The sequence below is a fragment of the Apodemus sylvaticus genome, chromosome 10, assembly GCF_947179515.1.
Source record: "Apodemus sylvaticus chromosome 10, mApoSyl1.1, whole genome shotgun sequence".
Lineage (NCBI taxonomy): Eukaryota > Metazoa > Chordata > Mammalia > Rodentia > Muridae > Apodemus > Apodemus sylvaticus.
This window is the reverse complement of record NC_067481.1, coordinates 97,717,974-97,735,414: the sequence shown is the minus strand read 5'-3', so window position 1 is coordinate 97,735,414 and position 17,441 is coordinate 97,717,974. Positions and strand designations below refer to the sequence as shown.

Here is a 17,441-nt window from a genome sequence, read left to right as displayed (position 1 = left end):
TCTGAGAAGTTGCAGTCTCCAGGCCGTGCCCCTGCAATTGTTGCTGTTTTTTAATGTTGACTCCGAAGTGATGCATATTTTCATTCCATTTTCCGTTTTGAGACAAGGGAACCCAGGCTGGTATCAGTACGCAGCTCAGGATGCCGTCTCACTCGAGGTCCTCCTACTTCCACTTCTTGAGTCCAGGAATACAGACTACCAGGTGGGTAAATTGCTTACCTCCAAGCTTAGAACTGAGTTCAGTCAGGAGACCCACATAGTGGAAGGAGAGAACTAATACCTACTAGTTGTCCTCTCTGACCCCCAAACCCGCGGCAAGAACACACCGCACACATAAAATAAGTAAACAAAATATAAATAAAAGTGCTCAAATACAAGGTTTTGGGTCGAGTATGCAGCTCTGTTGATGAAGTGCTTCCCTAGCTGTGTGAGGCTCTGAGTCCAGTCCTCAGCCCCCACACGAGTCAGGTGTAATACCGGAACTCAGGGGAGATGGAGGCAGTAAGATCAGAAGAAGCCCAGGGTTACCCTCAACCGCATAGCCAAAGTCAAGGCTAGTCAGAGCTAGATGAGATCCTGGGAAGGGAATGAGGGAGATTGGGGACAATATGCTGTACGTATTGTCCCAACAATTCTGAATGACAAATGGGTGGGATTCTGGGAAAGAAAGAAAATAAATAAATAAATAAATAAATAAATAAATAAATAAAAAAGACGCAAGCCTGTTCTCCTTGCCCTTGTGAGGCACAGACAGGGGAAACAGGAAACCAAGGCTAGCCTCAGCTACTCAGCCAGTTTGAGGCAGCTTGGACTGCCCAAGAATCTGACTCAAAATGAAATGAAAGAGCAAAAGAAGGAGAAAAAAGAAAAAGGCCAATAACTCTGAAGTGGTCTCTTCCCAACACCCGCTGGGTGTCTCGTCTGTAACTCCAGTTCTAGGGGTCGAGTGCCCTCTTCCAGCCTCCTTATATTTGTATAAAACAAGGTTTGAAAAACTAAGAAAAATTTGGCATTGGAATTTAGGAACTTTTATTAGAATAATTAATAGCATGGAGCGGTGGTGATGCACACTTTTAATCCCAGCACTTGGGAAGCAGAGGCGGGATTCAAGGCTAGCCTGGTCTACAGAGACAGTTACAGGACAGCCAGGGCTGTAAGAGAAATCTTGTCTCCAAAAACCAATAACAATAATAATTAGTAATAACAGAATGGTTATTCTAGGGTTAGTGATATAGACAGTCCTGGGAATGGGGCTCTGACAGAGTACTTCTTAGCGTGTTTGTGTTCTGGATTCCTTTCTATTGACCTTACTAGGACCTTACTGGGCCTCACAATTCTATTCTCCAGTAAGGAGAAAGCCTTGTTTTTTTTTGTTTTGTTTTTCTTGTTTTTCCAGACAGGGTTTCTCTGTGTAGCCCTGGCTGTCCTGGAACTCACTCTGTAGACCAGGCTGGCCTTGAACTCAGAAATCCCCCTGCCTCTGTCTCCCAAGTGCTGGGATTAAAGGTGTGTGCCACCATTTCTTGGCCATAACTGTAAATCCTAAGGAAAAATATTTTTGAGCCTGGTGCATGGTGGCTTGTGCCTGTAATCCGCCACTTGGGAACCGGAAGCAGGAAGATCGGTGTTGGGGATCAGTTCTAACGCTTTGAGTTAATCCCACCCCAAAAAATCAGGAATCTGCATGTCTGAACGCAGAAGGTCTTTGTTCCCAGTTAGTTTTTGATCGGTCAGTAAGGAGCCAAAGGTCAATGGCTGGGCAGGCAGACTGAGGCAGGACCTTTAGATTTGCAGGGTTAGGAACTGGGAGAAAGGAAGACAGAGAATCACCGTGATTCAGAGGGAGATGGATCAGATTTAGAGCTGCAGAAGGAAAATCATCTGAAATGTAGGTGAGAAGGAAAATGTCTCCTGGAAGGGCTGCCCAGAAGCATCATGGGCAGCAAAGACTACGGAGCCACCCAGAAGGAGCCAGGGGAACAAAGATTAAATATAGAATTAGAGGGCGTTAAGCCAGAAGTACCAGAGGGAAATATGTGCTTGCTGCAAGGATTAGAACTGCCCAGCCTTTGAGCTACTAAAGGCATATTAAAACTAACTGGCATGCCGGGCGGTGGTGGTGCACACCTTTAGTCCCAGCACTTGGGGAGGCAAGGCAGGCGGATTTCTGAGTTCGAGGCCAGCCTGGTCTACAGAGTGAGTTCCAGGACAGCCAGGGCTACACAGAGAAACCCTGTCTCAAAAAAACAAACAAAAGCAAAACAAACAAAATTAACTAGCACAAGTGCATGCTCAAACACGTGTGTGTGTGTGTGTGTGTGTGTGTGTGTGTGTGTATCTTGTGTATCTTTCGTTTGTGAATCCAGATAGCTCCTGGCTGGTGCAATGAGAGTGAGTGACTATAAGAAGGAGTGGCCTGCGGGAGCAAAGTGGTTAACTAAATACCTGCAGATCGGGAGTTCAAAGCCAGCCTCGGCTATACAGCAAGTCAGAGCCAGCCTCAGACTTACGGAAACTGTAAGATCCTGTCTCAAACAAAAGAAAACAACAAAACAACAAAAACCAGAGAGAGTCTGGTGAACCGGCTTGGCGTAGGAGCCTGATTGCAGAACGCACACTAGGAGGGAGTATTGACCCCACCCCCAATTGTCCTCTGACCTCTGCTTGTGGGCAGTGACATTCACGCACCCACCATCACACACAAGCCACACCCTCGCAAAATAATAAGTCAATTAAACTAGAAAACATTTTTATTTTATTTATTATTTTATGTGCACGGGTGTTTTGCTTGCATGTCTGTCTGTATACTATGTGCGTGCAGTGCTCTTGGATGCCAGAGAGGGGGTCAGATCCCCTGAAGTCACAGACAGTTGAGAGTCACCATGTGAGTGCTGGGAACTGAACTTGGGTCGTCCGTCCTCCAGAAAAGCAGCAAGTGCCCTTAACCACTGAGCCATCCTTCCAGACCCCAACCTTTTCTTTTCTTTTCTTTTCTTTTCTTTTCTTTTCTCTTTCTTTCTTTCTTTCTTTCTTTCTTTCTTTCTTTCTTTCTTTCTTTCTTTTTTTTTTTTTTGAGATAGGGTCACACTGTGTAGCCTTGAATTCTGAACCCTCCTGCCTCAGCTTTTCAGCCTTCCTGCTTTTCCCTTTCAAGGTTAGAATGCAGCCAGCACACCCAGCCTCCTTAACAACTTTAGCAAATGGGGTATAAATTGAAAGAAGTTATAAAACATTCTTTTGCAAGGTTAAGAAAAGCTCCCTACATCCTAGACCCCCCCACCCCACCCCCGGGAGCTCAGAATGTGACTCTATTTAGAGGTCGGTCTTCCTTTTTCAGTACTGGAGCTCAAACCCAGGGTCTGGAGCATTCCGGGCAGTACTGAGGTACATACCCAGTACATACGAAAGATGGGGCATGTGTTTTTGTTTTTGTTTTGTTTTTTCCTCTACTAAACTGTGACCAAATGACACCAGCTCCCTAGGGACAGGTTTTAAGTCTGTTTCACTGTCTTCCATCTGGAGTCCACCCCTGGCACAGAGCCACACTGTCATCGGTGAGGGGATGAAGATGAGGTGAGGTACCACATACCACCCTCCCAGAAGTCAGCATCCCCCCAGGGCACACAGAGGCTAATGGGGAATCGCAGGTTTTTATTAATACTTCAGCCCTGAGGGTTAGGGCAGGGCAGTGCCCTAGGCAAGTCTCGGGAGCCTTCTGCTGAGCTCCTCCAACCAGGTGCTAATGCAGAGACCCTCAGGGTAGGCAGGGGATAGGAGTCATTCAGCATTTCCCAGAAGGGCAGTGTCCTGGGAGAGGCAGAACAAGGAGGGAGGCTGGAGCACCAGGGATGTCTCTTGGGATCACTCCTCAGCAGTCTAAGGCCTTGGAGCCTACGATCCCTGCCAAGGTCTGGGGACCCCTGAGAGGAGCATATCTGCCGCCATGACTCCTCCTACCTCTGTAGCCATTTCCCAGCTGGCTGTTGGTGTATGTCTTCACTGCAGGATCCCCTACAACACAGACCGCCAAGGGACATGTGGGACACCAGGGACATGTGGGACACTAGGGCACTTCTGCTTTGCTTTCCCAGCTCCTTCACCTCGGGCTCATAGAGATTCTCTCACTCACCCAAATGCTCCAGATGCTCTGGCCTGAGCTGCCCATAGGGCCCTGAGGGGATGGCGGTGGGGTGGGGGGATGGGGGAGGGTTAGGTTGATAACCTACACAATCCCTTCTTTTCCTCCAAATTTCAGAACCGCATCCAGCCTGGGCTCAGCCCCTCCCCCAGCCTTATTTTTCCTTCTCAGTCTCCCCTGTGCCCTCATGCCGTTGTTCCCTGTTCTCTCAGCCATGGGTATGTGTCCTCTTTCGCTCTCCCCCACAGCTGTGCGTTTGGCCTGAACTCAGGGCCCTGACACTGCCGACACCCCAACGTTCACACCCCATTTACCTGCCTGCATCCTTGGGCCTGCGTATCCATACCCTGGCTTCATTCCAGCCCCCCAGGGCTGGAAGGCCCCAGCCTGACCTGCAAGAGGAGAACTAGGGTACAGTACAGTATCCCCCAGAACTGGGCACCCAAGAGGAGAACTAGGGTACAGTACAGTATCCCCCAGAACTGGGCACCCAAGAGGAGAACTAGGGTACAGTACAGTATCCCCCAGAACTGGGCACCCAAGAGGCCCCAGTCCTCTGGATGTTGGAGCCCTCTTGACCTCCATTGCTGGTTGTTGTTGTTACTACTACTACTATTTTACCATGTCTCCCAAGGGTTGGAACTGTTGCCTTAGGGTAGAGAAGAGTCTCCCCTCTGAGTCCTGCAAAGGATCAGGTCATTATTCCTGTCCAGCTGTTCACTATGACCCATCCTCTTCCTCATTGTTTCTGTTACCCTGGCTCCAACTCACCATTCCTAAAGCCATTGGCCATGGGGAATCCTGGAGGATCAAAGAGAAGGTTTAGAGGGGGTGGTGCTCCGTAAACCTTCCTGTCTCCTATCTCAGTCCCAGTCCCGTCGTCCCCTCCCCAGGCACCTGGCTGCAGAGTCTCTGGCAAAATTCCAGCTTCCAGAGCTCCATCCCCATAATGGAAACCTGCATGAGAGAAAGAATGAAGCAGGAAGGGCCAGGGCAGGGCAGCCTGGTAGCCAGCTCTCAGCAAGACAATACAGAAAGACCAATTCAGATCACAGGGCAGAGCGCCCCCTGGTGGTGCAGGCACAAAATACTTGGGATGCTGATGAGATGGGTAAACCTGATGTGCTGAGTGTTTCTAGAAGTCACATGAAGGTGGAGAGAGATGACCCCATAAAGTTGTCCTCTGAGCCCCATATGTATGACACGGTACATTCACCACTTGCTCATAACAATACATTTTTGAAAATAGTAAAAAGGCCTGGCATGGTGGTGCACGGCTTTAATCCCAGCACTTGGGACACAGAGGCAGGCAGATCTCTGAGTTCCAGGCCAGCCTGATCAACAGAGGGAGATCCAGAACAGCCAGGGCTATGTAGAGAGACCCTGTCTCAAGAGACAACAAAACAAAACAAAACACCTGATGATGATGATGATGATATCAAGAACAGAAAGTAAAAAGACGGCTGGGGTAGTGTTGGCTACATCCATCATGACCACTCTTGTACCTCCTCATCCAACTAATCCCTGTTCAACTTTCCCACTGTCACCCCCAGGAAGCCCTCCCTGACTTTCCTTCTGGGCAACTTCTGAAGCTGCCTTCCTCCTGGCTTCCTTCTGAGTGTCATCACGCCTCCACCTCAGGCAGGGTCACATTGGCACTGGCCACCATCATGGAGGAATGGGTGTTGGGTGGATAAGGAAGGTGGTGGTGCATGCCTGTAACCCCAGTGCTGTGGAGACAGGGGAAGAGGCAGGCAGATCTCTATGAACGTCAGGTCAGTCTTATCTACATAGTGAGTTCCAGGCCAGCCAGGTCCTCATAGTGAGATTCTGTCTAAACAAACCAGAAAAGGAGGAGGAGGAGAAAGAGCAACAGGAGAAGGAGGAAGAAGAGGAGGAAGAGGAGAAGAAGAAGAAGAAGAAGAAGAAGAAGAAGAAGAAGAAGAAGAAGAAGAAGAAGAAGACGACGACGACAGAGAGTCCAGGATAAATGGAGAGGCAGAGCTGCTTGGCGGTATTGCAGGGCTCACCAACTTTCTGCAGCTTGAGGCCACCGTGGAAGCCTGAGGGGAGAGAAGACTGTGAGGCCACAGGACCCGGGCCTTTCCCTCCCCTCTTCTGGAGGTGGACCGAGGAGAAAGAGGTGCAGAGAGGAGTGGGGAGAGGAAACAGCCTTCTCACCCAGTTCTGCTCCAGCTCCATAGCCATTGAAGGGCTGGTAACCTGCGAGAAGGCGGAGGTCAGAGATGGTGGCTAGAGACCTTGTGATCTCCTTAGGGGCCACGTATTGACCTAGGGAACCTTGAGGAAGAGGCAGGAACTGGCCCTGTTTACCCGAAATGGAAACGCAGAAGACCTTAGCAATGAGAGACTTTGAGGGCAGCCTGGGGTGCCTGCCTGGCCTTAGGGTACCTGAAGCAGCTTGAGAACAGGGTGGTGGATGCCCTGATACCCAGAGACAGGCAGAAAAGTTGAGGGTTTGCCCCTCTGAGATACGAGACTTGGAGACTTACGTACCTGCTTTCTGAGGCTTCACTCCCCACTGGGTGGCTGGGGTTGGTGCTACAATGAGGGACACAGAAATGAGCCCAGCACAGGGCCTCTCTGAGCGTCCGTTCAGAGGACATGTAACCAGAACATGTAGGCAGGCCCAGACCCTCCCAGAGCCACACGCCTCCTGGTGCCACCCTACCCACAAGCTTCTTGCTGACCTGGGATTTTACCATTCCGCACTGGGGGTGGGAGCTGGGATTTCAGGCCCCAGCTGCCTCCTGTATCTGAAGGGATTGGTGTGGGAGGCCTGGGGAGGAGTTGTGCTGGAGCACCTCCACTACAGGGACCTAAATGAGGGAGAAAGACAGTGAGGAGTTGGCTACAGGTCGCTGCTCACCCTGAACCTCTCTGGACCTGTGCCAGGACAAGCCAAGCTTTGCAGTGGACAGGACATTCCCGGCATCCTCTGGAGACATCTACTAGATGAGAGACAGCCCAGCTTCCGTGGGCCATACTGCTCAGGGGGATAAGGTAGCTAGCTCACATAGACCAAAGGCTCTTGCTGTCAACCACCCAACCCCCCCACCTCCCAACCATGCCATCTGACCCCTCTTCTCAACCTGGCTGGAGCACTCACCTGGCTGGAGCACTCACCTGGCTGGAGCACTCACCTGGCTGGGCTACCATGCCATTTCCATTACTGTATCCTGGAGAAGAAAGGGGAGAAGAGGGGGGAGCAGGATGGGGTGAGCCTGAGGGAGAGGCAGGGGAGACAGGAGGCAGAGGTGCAGGGGTCTCTCACTTGCCTGTCTTTGGAGGTTTCATACCCGCTCCCAGGCCTGGGGGAGACAAAGAATTGATCACAGATACACCCTTCCTTAGGAGTGAAATGTCTGCACCGCCCCCCTACTGCCTGGCACTCACCTGGTGGGATCCCCAGCCTGCTCCCTGGCATGTACCCTGGGAGGGAGGAAGGCTATGAGGGCAGGGCTGACAAGACATTAGGGGTGGGAATACCAAGGGGGCAGGGAGCGAGGCAGAAAGGGTTTCACCTAGCTTCAGAAGTTTCGAGTCCTGAGGTGGGGTGAACAGGGTATGGGGACCCCACCTTGCCCCTGCCCCTTCCCAGGACCATCTATGCCCCAGATGGCTTGTTCCCCTTACCTGGCCATGGTCCCTGGCCTTGGAAGGATCTAGGTCCCCCGTTTCTGTACCCTATGGAGAAAAGTGGGGTTACCCCTCCTGTAAAGACCTTTCTTCTAGTCTCTAACCTCTGGCCTACAGCACCTCCGCTTCACTTCCTGGTCCATAGCTGATGGAACTGCAATGTCTATTGGGCAGAGGAAGATGAAGGGCAGAAGTGTCCTCTGGTTTTGCAGAAGCCTCTGGGTCCCTCAGATAGTGTTAAGAGTGAGTATCCGTTTGTTTCCTTTTCTCCACTTTCCCAGCCGCCCCACCCCCACCCCCAGCCCCTAGTATCTGCTTATTACCTTTCTGACCTGGAAGCAAGAGGGTGGAGCTAAAGTTGGGGAGGAAGGGACTTTAGCCTCCCTAAAGACTCTAAAGACTCAGGCCAGAAACTAGAGACGCCTTTGGACCTGCCCCTGCAGACCTGAAAGGGGACAGAGGCAGAGGAGCCAGACACACACTCCTTACCCAGCTGGATTCCAAGCCCGTGACTATTCCATAATCCTGGGAATACAGAGGGAGGGGACATTAAAAAGGGGAGAAGAGCGTAGGGCAGGTGGCCAAGCTAGGCTAGAACTGGGCTCACCTGGTTTCTGAGCCTTCGAGTCTGGTCTGTAACCTGAAAGAAATACAGGGTACTGGTGAGAGCTCCTGGATTCCCTGTCTCTCCGCCTCATAAGCCTGGCCCTGCTCCTACCTTGTCCGTAGCCATTTTGAGCAGCAGGGGCTGTGGGAGGAGAGGAGATGGTATCCGTGGACCACAGAAGCAGAGGCCAGGAGGAGGGGGTCCCTTAGTGTCTGCACCTCCCTCCCCAGCGCCAGGATCCCCACTGGTTCTACTGATTTACATACTTCCTTCTATTTAGAGACTGAGGCTGGCTTCTCCTTGGAGTCAGGGGCAGAAAACCCCTATCACCTGAGCTTAAGGACCAAGGACGGTGAGGGCAGAGGTGGATAGAGAGGTCATAGGCTCGCCTTAACCTGGCTTCTGAAGCTTCCCACTTACCCCTACATCTGTCAAGAGACAGTTGTGTCGGGAAACCCCTGCAGCCCTCTGTCCTCCTGGTACCTGCCCCTAGCCCTTCTCCCCATCTGCCTGGTTTGCCAACAGCCACGCCTAGAAGACCACACCTGGCAGGGCATCCTGTCCATTTCCGTTCCCATATCCTGGGGAGAAAAGGGAGTGGGGTGAGATGCGGCCCTCAAGAGGAGACAATCTCCCTCTGAGACAGGCAGGGGAATGAGAAGACCCCCTCTCCCCTGGACTCCTAGGGGTCCACCTAGAAGGATCCCCTTCCAGGTCTACGAAGGAAGACACAGACTCCAAGCCTCAGGATAGACCACCCATCCATCCACCACTCAATCAGGACCTCTGTGGTCCCAGTTCCAGATCTCTAAAAGGTGTGTCTTTGCCTTAAGGTCTTCACCTGGCTGAGATCCGGTCCCAGGAAAGACCCCAGCTGTCAGCCCATTGCCTTAAAGAGAGTCGTGAGTGGTGGTGTGGCCGCGTGTTTGGATTCAGGAGTGCAAGGTCAGGGCACTGGGCTGGTTGCTTTTGTCAACTTGACACAAGCCTAGCGTTTCTGAGAAGAGGGCCTCTGAATTGAGAAAATGCATGCATCAAATTGGCCTGCGGGGCATTTTCTTGATTGGAGATTGATGTGGAAGGGTCCAGCTCACTGTGGACAGTGCTGTGGTGCAGTGTATAAGAAAGCAGGCGGAGGAAGCCCGGAGGAGCAAGCCAGTTAGCAGCACTCCTCCATGGGCTCTGCCTCAGAGCCTGCCCATTTCCTGCCCTGTCTCCCCTTTATGAAAGGCAGTTATTGGGCTGGAGAGATGGCTTAGAGTGCTCTTCCAGAGGTCCTGAGTTCAATTCCCAGCAACCACATGGTGGCTCACAATCGTCTGTAATGGGATCTGATGCCCTCTTCTGGTGTGTCTGAAGACGGCTACTGTATACTCATATACATAAAATAAATAAATAAATCTTAAGAAAGAAAGAAAGAAAGAAAGAAAGAAAGAAAGAAAGAAAGAAAGAAAGAAAGAAAGGCAATGATCAGGACATTTAAGGCTAAATAAAGCCTTCCCCATCTAAGTTTCTTTGGTCATGGTGTTTTAGCACAGTAGCAGAAACCCAAACTAAGCCAGGCGGTGGTGGCACACGCCTGTAATCTCAGCACTTGGGAGGCAGAGGCAGGCAGATTTCTGAGTTTGAGGCCAGCCTGGTCTACAGAGTGAGTTCCAGGACAGCCAAGGCTACACAGAGAAACCCTGTCTCGACAAAACCAAAATCCAAAAAACCAAAAAAAAAAAAACCTAAGGCAAGGACAGACCCAAAGTAGACGAGACACAAGACTCACCTGGCTTCTGGGGTTTCCTGCCCTCTCTAAAACCTATAGGAGACACGCACTGGTGAACCCTGCTGGCTCACCCCCACCCCACCCTCAAACACATATAAAAGTCTCCCAGCCTCCCCCCCCCCCACTGGACCCTGGCCCTTCCTCCTACAATTCTGTTATGGGCTGCCAGACTATAACGTGAAGGGGAAAGTAGGATTTGGGGTTCGGCATAGGGGAAGGGGAAGGTCTCTCTTGTATAAAACTAGGAACCTAGAATCCTGGAGGCCTGTTCTCAGCAACCCCTCAATTTTTTACCGAATCTTCCCTTCTGTGGCTTGGGAGGGGAGCACAGAAGGACACCCCAAATGTGGGTCCCTCAGGCCCCATCTCACCAGACTGGGCTCCCAGTCCATTCCCATTCCCAAACCCCAGGGAGCGACAGGGAGGCAGCACTGAACTTGGGAGAAGACAGTCATGGACAGGAGTGATGCTCACTTGCCTTCTGGGGCTTTGATTGCACTCCAAAGCAAGGGAGAGAAATGGGGAGCAGGTGAGGACTCAGGAATGCCTCTCTGAGAACGCTACTACCCTGGCTCTGACCTCTCCCAGTTCCCTGGTGCCCTCACCTGGCTGGGCCCCAGCTCCTGGGAAGGCCCCAGCTCCTGGGAAGGCCCCAGCTCCTGAGAAGGCCCCAGCTCCTATTCCATTCCCATTGCTGAACCCTGGGAGACAGCAGGAAGGAGTAAGGGAAGTCAGGCTATGTGACTCAGTGGGCTGCCCAGGGGCCCTGGACGGGCAGACCTCCCTCACCTGGCTTTGGAGGTTTCATGCCCTCTGTGGTACCTGAGAAAGACATGGGGACCAGGTGAGGAAGTAAGAGCTCCCCAGAACCCCAACCTTAGCATGTACCCCAACTCCTCCTGTCCCTTCCTTACCTGGTCCGTGGCCATTCTGAGCTGGAGGCCCTGTGGGAATGAGAAGGATGAACAAGGGACAAAGGGCCCACAGTGAGTCCCCACTTGATGGCCAGGCAGAAATCTAGGGAACCAACTTCCCTAACCCACTGGCTGACTGGCCCTGTCCTTCAGAGCCTGGGAGGGAAAGCAGGTTATAGGCATGTGGACCCCAGAGTCCACCACCATCACCTGGCTGAGTTCCCAGGCCAAATCCATTTCCGTTCCAAAATCCTGGGGGCACAGAAGGGCGTGACTGGACGGAGGGAAGCTCAGGGCTCCGGGAGGGATAGAGAAACCGGTCAGAACAGAGTTTACCTGGTTTCTGGGGCTTCACACCTTCATAGCCTGTAGGAAAGACAGATCAAGGTGAGGGACCTGGATTCCTATTTGGGTTCCTCCTAAGGAGCCCAGCCCCACTCCTGCCTGGACCATAGCCATTCTGAGGCGCAGGGTCTAGCAGGGGAAAAGCAAGAGAGTCTGAATGTCAGGCCTCTCTCTGCCCAAGTCCTTGGGTTCCAGCACCAGCCCCCCACAGACAGCTCTGCATGGTCTTGAGGCAGCAGTCATACTGTGTGCTGGCTCCTTGTCCCAGTCTGAAGCACCAAGTCCTAGCAGCTTCTCACTGGGCCTCTGCATATTCAGATCTTCATTGCATATGGTGGCCCTGCTTGAGCTTCTGGTTCCTCCAGGTCTGGCTCTGACAGTCCCTCACTTCCTGTCCCTCTTCTGTCCCCTGCTGCTTCTCAGTCTCTTCATGGGTTCCTTTCATTTGCCCATGTTCTAGAAGGTGATGGGTCTATCGTCTGTTGTGATGGGCTTTTAACCTTCTTCTTGGGCCTTGCCTCTCTAAAGCACTGGAGGCCATATCCAGTTGCCTGGGTCCTTCTTTGGTTACAACCAACCAACCAAAAAAACTTCTTCGTCCTTCGTCAATACTATCCTCCAGCCTTGTAGTTCCCTTGGTCATTTTGAGAGCCTACAACTTCTTTCTGTGGACCTCTCTTCAATGTTCCTCAAGCCTTCACCAATTTGTAGTGGACCACAGCCTACTCCCCAGCTTCTGCTTCTGTTCTAGAATGCTCAGGGTGGCTCTTGTGACAGCCTTAGTGCCATGCTGTTGTCCTGTCTGCCTTCCCAGCATACCCTGGGCTCCTACACCTGGCTAACCCAGAATGGGCGTGGTTTGTGGTTTGTTGACCGAGTGTTTGCTGTGTGGGGTTAAGCTGGAAATCAAGCGACTGGGTCTCACCTGACTTCTGGGCTCGTAGTCCTCCTCCAAGGCCTGGGGAAGAAGAGAAACTTTTAGGTCTCCACATTAGCACTCCTATTCAGAGGTGCTTAGAAAATCACAGTACTTCACCTGGCTGGGCTGCAGTTCCCAGGAAGGCCCCGGCGCCCTGCCCATTTCTGTTCCCAAGTCCTGGGGAGACCATGAAAAGGAGTGAGATTGGGAGAAATGCAGCTGCATGTGAACAAGAATGGGGGCAGCAAGTGTCTGACCTGACTTCTGGGCTTTTCCAGCTCCTCCAAAGCCTGGAAGAGAGGTACGGTGAGTGCCCCATCCCTGGGCCTGCTTCTCTCCAGAAACTCAGCCCAGGACACCCTGCATCTGTCCCTGTCCTTCACACACACACACACACACACACACACACACACACACACACACACAACCCTTACCTGCTCCGAAGCCGTTCTGATCTGCAGCGCCTGATTGGGAGAAGAGGAAGTTGACATAGGACCGGTGGCTGCACTTTACAGGGTGCAAAGCCACTGCTCTGCTCTCGGCTCGGCTGCCTGGCCTGTGGACCTGTTCCTCCATGTTTAAATTCCTTCCCAGTTGGATGTTTGTTTATTTGTTTGTTTTGAGACAAGGTCTCACTATGTAGCCCTAAGTGGTCTGGAACTCTCTATATCGAATAGGCTGTCCTTGGACTCATAGACATTTGCCTGTTTCTACCTTCTGAGAACTGGTATTAAAGACCTTTGTCACTATGTATAGCTTTGTTTTGTTGAGACAATGTTTCCTGTAGCTGAGGCTGGGCCTCTAACTCTCTATTAGCCTAGGGTGACTTTGATGGAGGGAGGGTCTCTACCTCCCCAGTGCTAGGACTGCAGATTTGTACCACCAGGGTCTGCTTTGTTACTCCAACTAGCCTGGAATTACCATGTCTCCCATGGTTGATCTATCGGATGATATAGAACTCTTGATTCTCCTGCACTGGGCCCTGAGCATGGAGATTACAGCTGTAAGCCTCCATGTCCTGCAGGAGCTATAAAGTGAGCTCACCAATCTGTGTGTAAGTTGAACTTGAGCTCCAGGGTGTCCATAGGGCTCAACACCAGGTCTAGCTGAGGGGTGAACTTGGGAGAGTGGTCACGTGAGTGAGCGTCTAGAAACCCTGCGTTAGGTGCCTAGGCGGGCCCTGGACCTGCCACCATCCATGTGCTTACCTGGCTGGGACCCGAGGGTGTTTCCATTGCCAAATCCTAAGGGGAAAAGTGGGTGTGAGCAGAGGGTTTGAGGAAGGGAGTGAAGGTCTCAGGTGGGTGGGGACAGAGCCAAGAGGACAATGGGGCGATGGGCCTGCTCAGCTCACCTGGCTTCTGAGGCTTCATGCCAGCTCCCAAGCCTGGGGGAAGACCCGGGGAAACTGAGTCATGTGCAGACCCCATCGCTACTCCTATTGTCCAAGAAATCGACGTCTCATTTCTTTTTCTTTTTCCTTTTCTTTTTTTCAGCACCAGAGGTTAAATTTGAGGCTCTGTGCACACCGAGGAAGCACCCTTCCCACTAAACTGTATTCCACAATTTTAATTATTTCAATCTATTTTAAAATTCTTGGACAATTTTATTCATGTATTTAATGGATTTGGTTGTTCTCCCCCCCCCCCTCTCTCTCTCTCTCTCTCTCACACACACACACACACACACACACACACACACACACACACGGAAACATCATTACCTTCTTTTATCCCCTTCCCATTATTTTCCCACTTTTTTGGGAACAGGGTTTCTCTGTGTAGCCCTGACTGTCCTGAAACTGTAGACTAGGCTGGCACTGGACTCGGAGATCTGCCTGCCTCTGCCTCTACAGGGCTGGGATTAAAGGTGTGCATCACCAATTTACTATTAGGTATTTATTTACTGAAAAAGTCTCACTATACACACTATACAGTCCTACCTGGCCTGAGATTCTCTCTGTATATACGTATATCAGGCTAACCCAGAACTCATAGAGATCCACCTGCCTCTGCCTCCTAGGCACTGGGATTAAAGGTGTGTGCCACCCCAGGGTCCAGAAATCAGCCTTCGCTCTCCCAGTCCACGATTTCCTGACTTCCTGTAGAGTACCCCTTGCCCTCATCTCCAGATGCCCAGTTTAATCCTCACCTGGCTGGGCCCCAGCTCCTGGGAAGGCCCCAGCTCCTGGGAAGGCCCCAGCTCCTGGGAAGGCCCCAGCTCCTATTCCATTCCCATTGCTGAACCCTGGGAGACAGCAGGAAGGAGTAAAGGAAGTCAGGCTATGTGACTCAGTGGGCTGCCCAGGGGCACTGGACGGGCAGACCTCCCTCACCTGGCTTTGGAGGTTTCATGCCCTCTGTGGTACCTGAGAAAGACATGGGGACCAGGTGAGGAAGTAAGAGCTCCCCAGAACCCCAACCTTAGCACATACCCCAACTCCTCCTGGCCCTTCCTTACCTGGTCCATAGCCATTCTGAGGTGCAGGGGCTGTGGGTAGAGAAAGGCAGAGGCTATAGCCTGGCTGGCAGGAGGCTACACTGAGGTGGCCTGGACCACCTTCATGGCATCCCTACCCCAGACATTTGTGTCCTAATCCTCCAGCAGTTCTCCCGGGGAATATGTCCCAGGATCAGCCCAGGAGACCATCCCGAGAGGGGATACTACTTCTCAAGCAATAGGCCTGGAAGAGCAGGGAAGGGACCTGTTCTTGGGAGGTAATGCAGGGGCAGAGCTTGGGACAAGGAAAGCTGGAACCTAGAGATGACAGGACTGGGCTGGGGCTATAGCATCACAGAGAGAGAGATAAACAAACAACAGCAATGCAGAAGAAAGGCACCTGGTTTCTGAGGTTTCATGCCTCCTCCTGGGCCAGAGAGAGACATAACAAGATTGTCATCCCTGTCCTCGGATTAAAACTGTGCCCTGACCCTTCTTTACCACCTGCACCCCCACAGTCCCTGCCCAGTTCCTCTCACCTGGCAGGCTTCCTGCCTTAGGGGACATACTGATGCCCACGCCATTTCTGCCATTAAATCCTGGGGAGAAAGTGGTAGGGCATGGGTGGATGTGTCGGAGGGACACAGGGAGTCACAGGATGGTATGCAGCTAAGACATGGGCAGGGCAGGATCTTCAAGCCCACAGCTTGGAGAGTCTCCTCCCAGGCCTGGGTCAGATGGACAGCTGAGCCCTCCCTTCTTCCAGAGCCAGGGGTCCTTGTGTATCCTTTTCTATCCTTTTCTATCCAGTGGTCCTTACCTGGCTGAGCTCCTCCCACTCCCGGAAAAGCTCCAGTTCCTAGCCCAGGTCCATATCCTGGGATAAAAGAGCCAGAAAGAAGGATAACGAGGGGGTGGGGGCATCGGGCTGAGGAGGAACAGGCATGGAGAGAGCTCTCACCTGATTTCTGGGGCTTCACCACCCCTCCAAAGCCTGAGGAGAGAGACAAGGCAGACGATGGGACCTCTGGGACCGAGCCTCCTCCCGGGTTCTCTGTTCTATATCCATTGTGAACTAAGGGGCCTAAGGTGGTGTCTGGGGCCCAGCTAAAGTGGTGGTAAGAAGGATGGAGAGATGGTTAAGAGCACTGACTGCTCTTCCAGAGGTCCTGAGTTCCATTCCCAGCAACCACATGGTGGCTCACAACCATCTGTAATGGGATCCGATGCCTTCTTTGGTGTGTCTGAAGACAGTTACTCATATAAGTAAAATAAATAAATCCTTAAATAAAGTAGTGGTGAGACAGTGCCCTGTTCTCTGCTCCCCACACCTGACACCAGAGGCTACCACGCCTCCTGCCTTCCCTTCCTAAGCCAGGAGTTCTATCTCCTTGAGGCTCAGAGGAATTAACCTAGTGGGACTGTACTCCCAAACAGAAACACCCCTATTTTCCTGCACCTCAGACCTAGGATGTTATGCTTGGGGAAGCTCCTGCTTCTGTACCAATGCCATTACCATTCACCATGGAGTCAGGGTTGTCAGGGAGGCTCGCGGGGGGAGGGTGCAGAGGTGGGGAAAACCAGGAAGCATCTGAGGAGGCCTCACCTGGCTTTGGAGGTTCCACACCTCCTCCGATGCCTGAGAAAGAGGTGAAGGTTAACTGAAGGTCACAGGATTCCCCCTTCCTAGGGACAGCCCTTGATTCCTTCCTCCACATGGAAGCCCCACCTCTACCTGTTCCGTAGCCATTTTGAGTTGGAGCGCCTGTGAGGAGGGAAAGAACTGAGTTAAGGAAGTGTGGGGTCCCAGCTGAAGTGGGGGTGTGGGGGCCTTGAAAGTCTTCTCGGAGAACAAGATAGAAACAAAATATCCCAAATGCCTCCTCAACCTCTGTCACTCACTGGTTTGCCTCAGAGGCAAGAGAAGGCCCCAGATGCTGACATCCTCCCCCCTGGGCATGCTCACCTTGCTGGGGGTTCCTGTGTCCTGGTTAGAGAAGGAAGGGTGTGGGAAAGGGAGACAGACAGACAGATGGAGGCTAGGCTGGTAGAGCTCACCTGACTTTTGAGGTTTAGCATCTCCTCCAAAGGCTAGGGGAGAAAGAAAGCAGGTGCGTACCTAGGGTACCAGGCTGAGGGGCTCCCCCTACATAGTCACGCTCGTCAGTGGGTTGCCCCTCCTTCTGGGACTATGCTCAGATCAAACCACGCAAAGAATGGGCCTCTACCAAGTGCCCAGTGTCCATCCCGCCATTCCTCCCTTTGGGGTAGAGCACGAGGGTAGAACAGTCTTACTGTGCAACCCGAGCAGGCCTGGAACTTGCTATGCAGTCCAGGCTGACTTGAGCGCTCAGAAACCTTCCTGCTGCAAGTTCTGAGCCTGGGGTTTACTGGTGGGAACCACCGCACCCCGCTTCCCACAATTCCAAGATGTCTGTCTGCCTGTATCCTCTTTCCCTGCACTGTCTGGCTCTCCTTCGTAGGGGAGAGAGATAGAGTGTCCTGGCCCCGGCCCCTAAATTCTCCCTTCACCTCACCTGTCCCCAGTCCACTGGAGGGGCTGTAGCCTGGAGGAGAAACGAGGGCTTTAGCTTAGGGAAGCGCAGCGCAGCGGGGCAGGAGCCTCCGGACCACTCTGCTTTCAC

The 17,441-nt window shown here is 52.3% G+C and overlaps 1 long non-coding RNA gene across 1 annotated transcript; it reads left to right on the top strand.

Annotated features, from left to right (window-relative positions):
- Positions 1-17: 17 nt before the first annotated feature.
- Positions 18-2,765, top strand: LOC127695168 (uncharacterized). The gene is made up of 2 exons (XR_007979911.1): positions 18-202; positions 2,367-2,765. It is a non-coding gene; the product is annotated as an uncharacterized LOC127695168 (long non-coding RNA).
- The last annotated feature ends 14,676 nt before the right edge of the window (positions 2,766-17,441 follow it).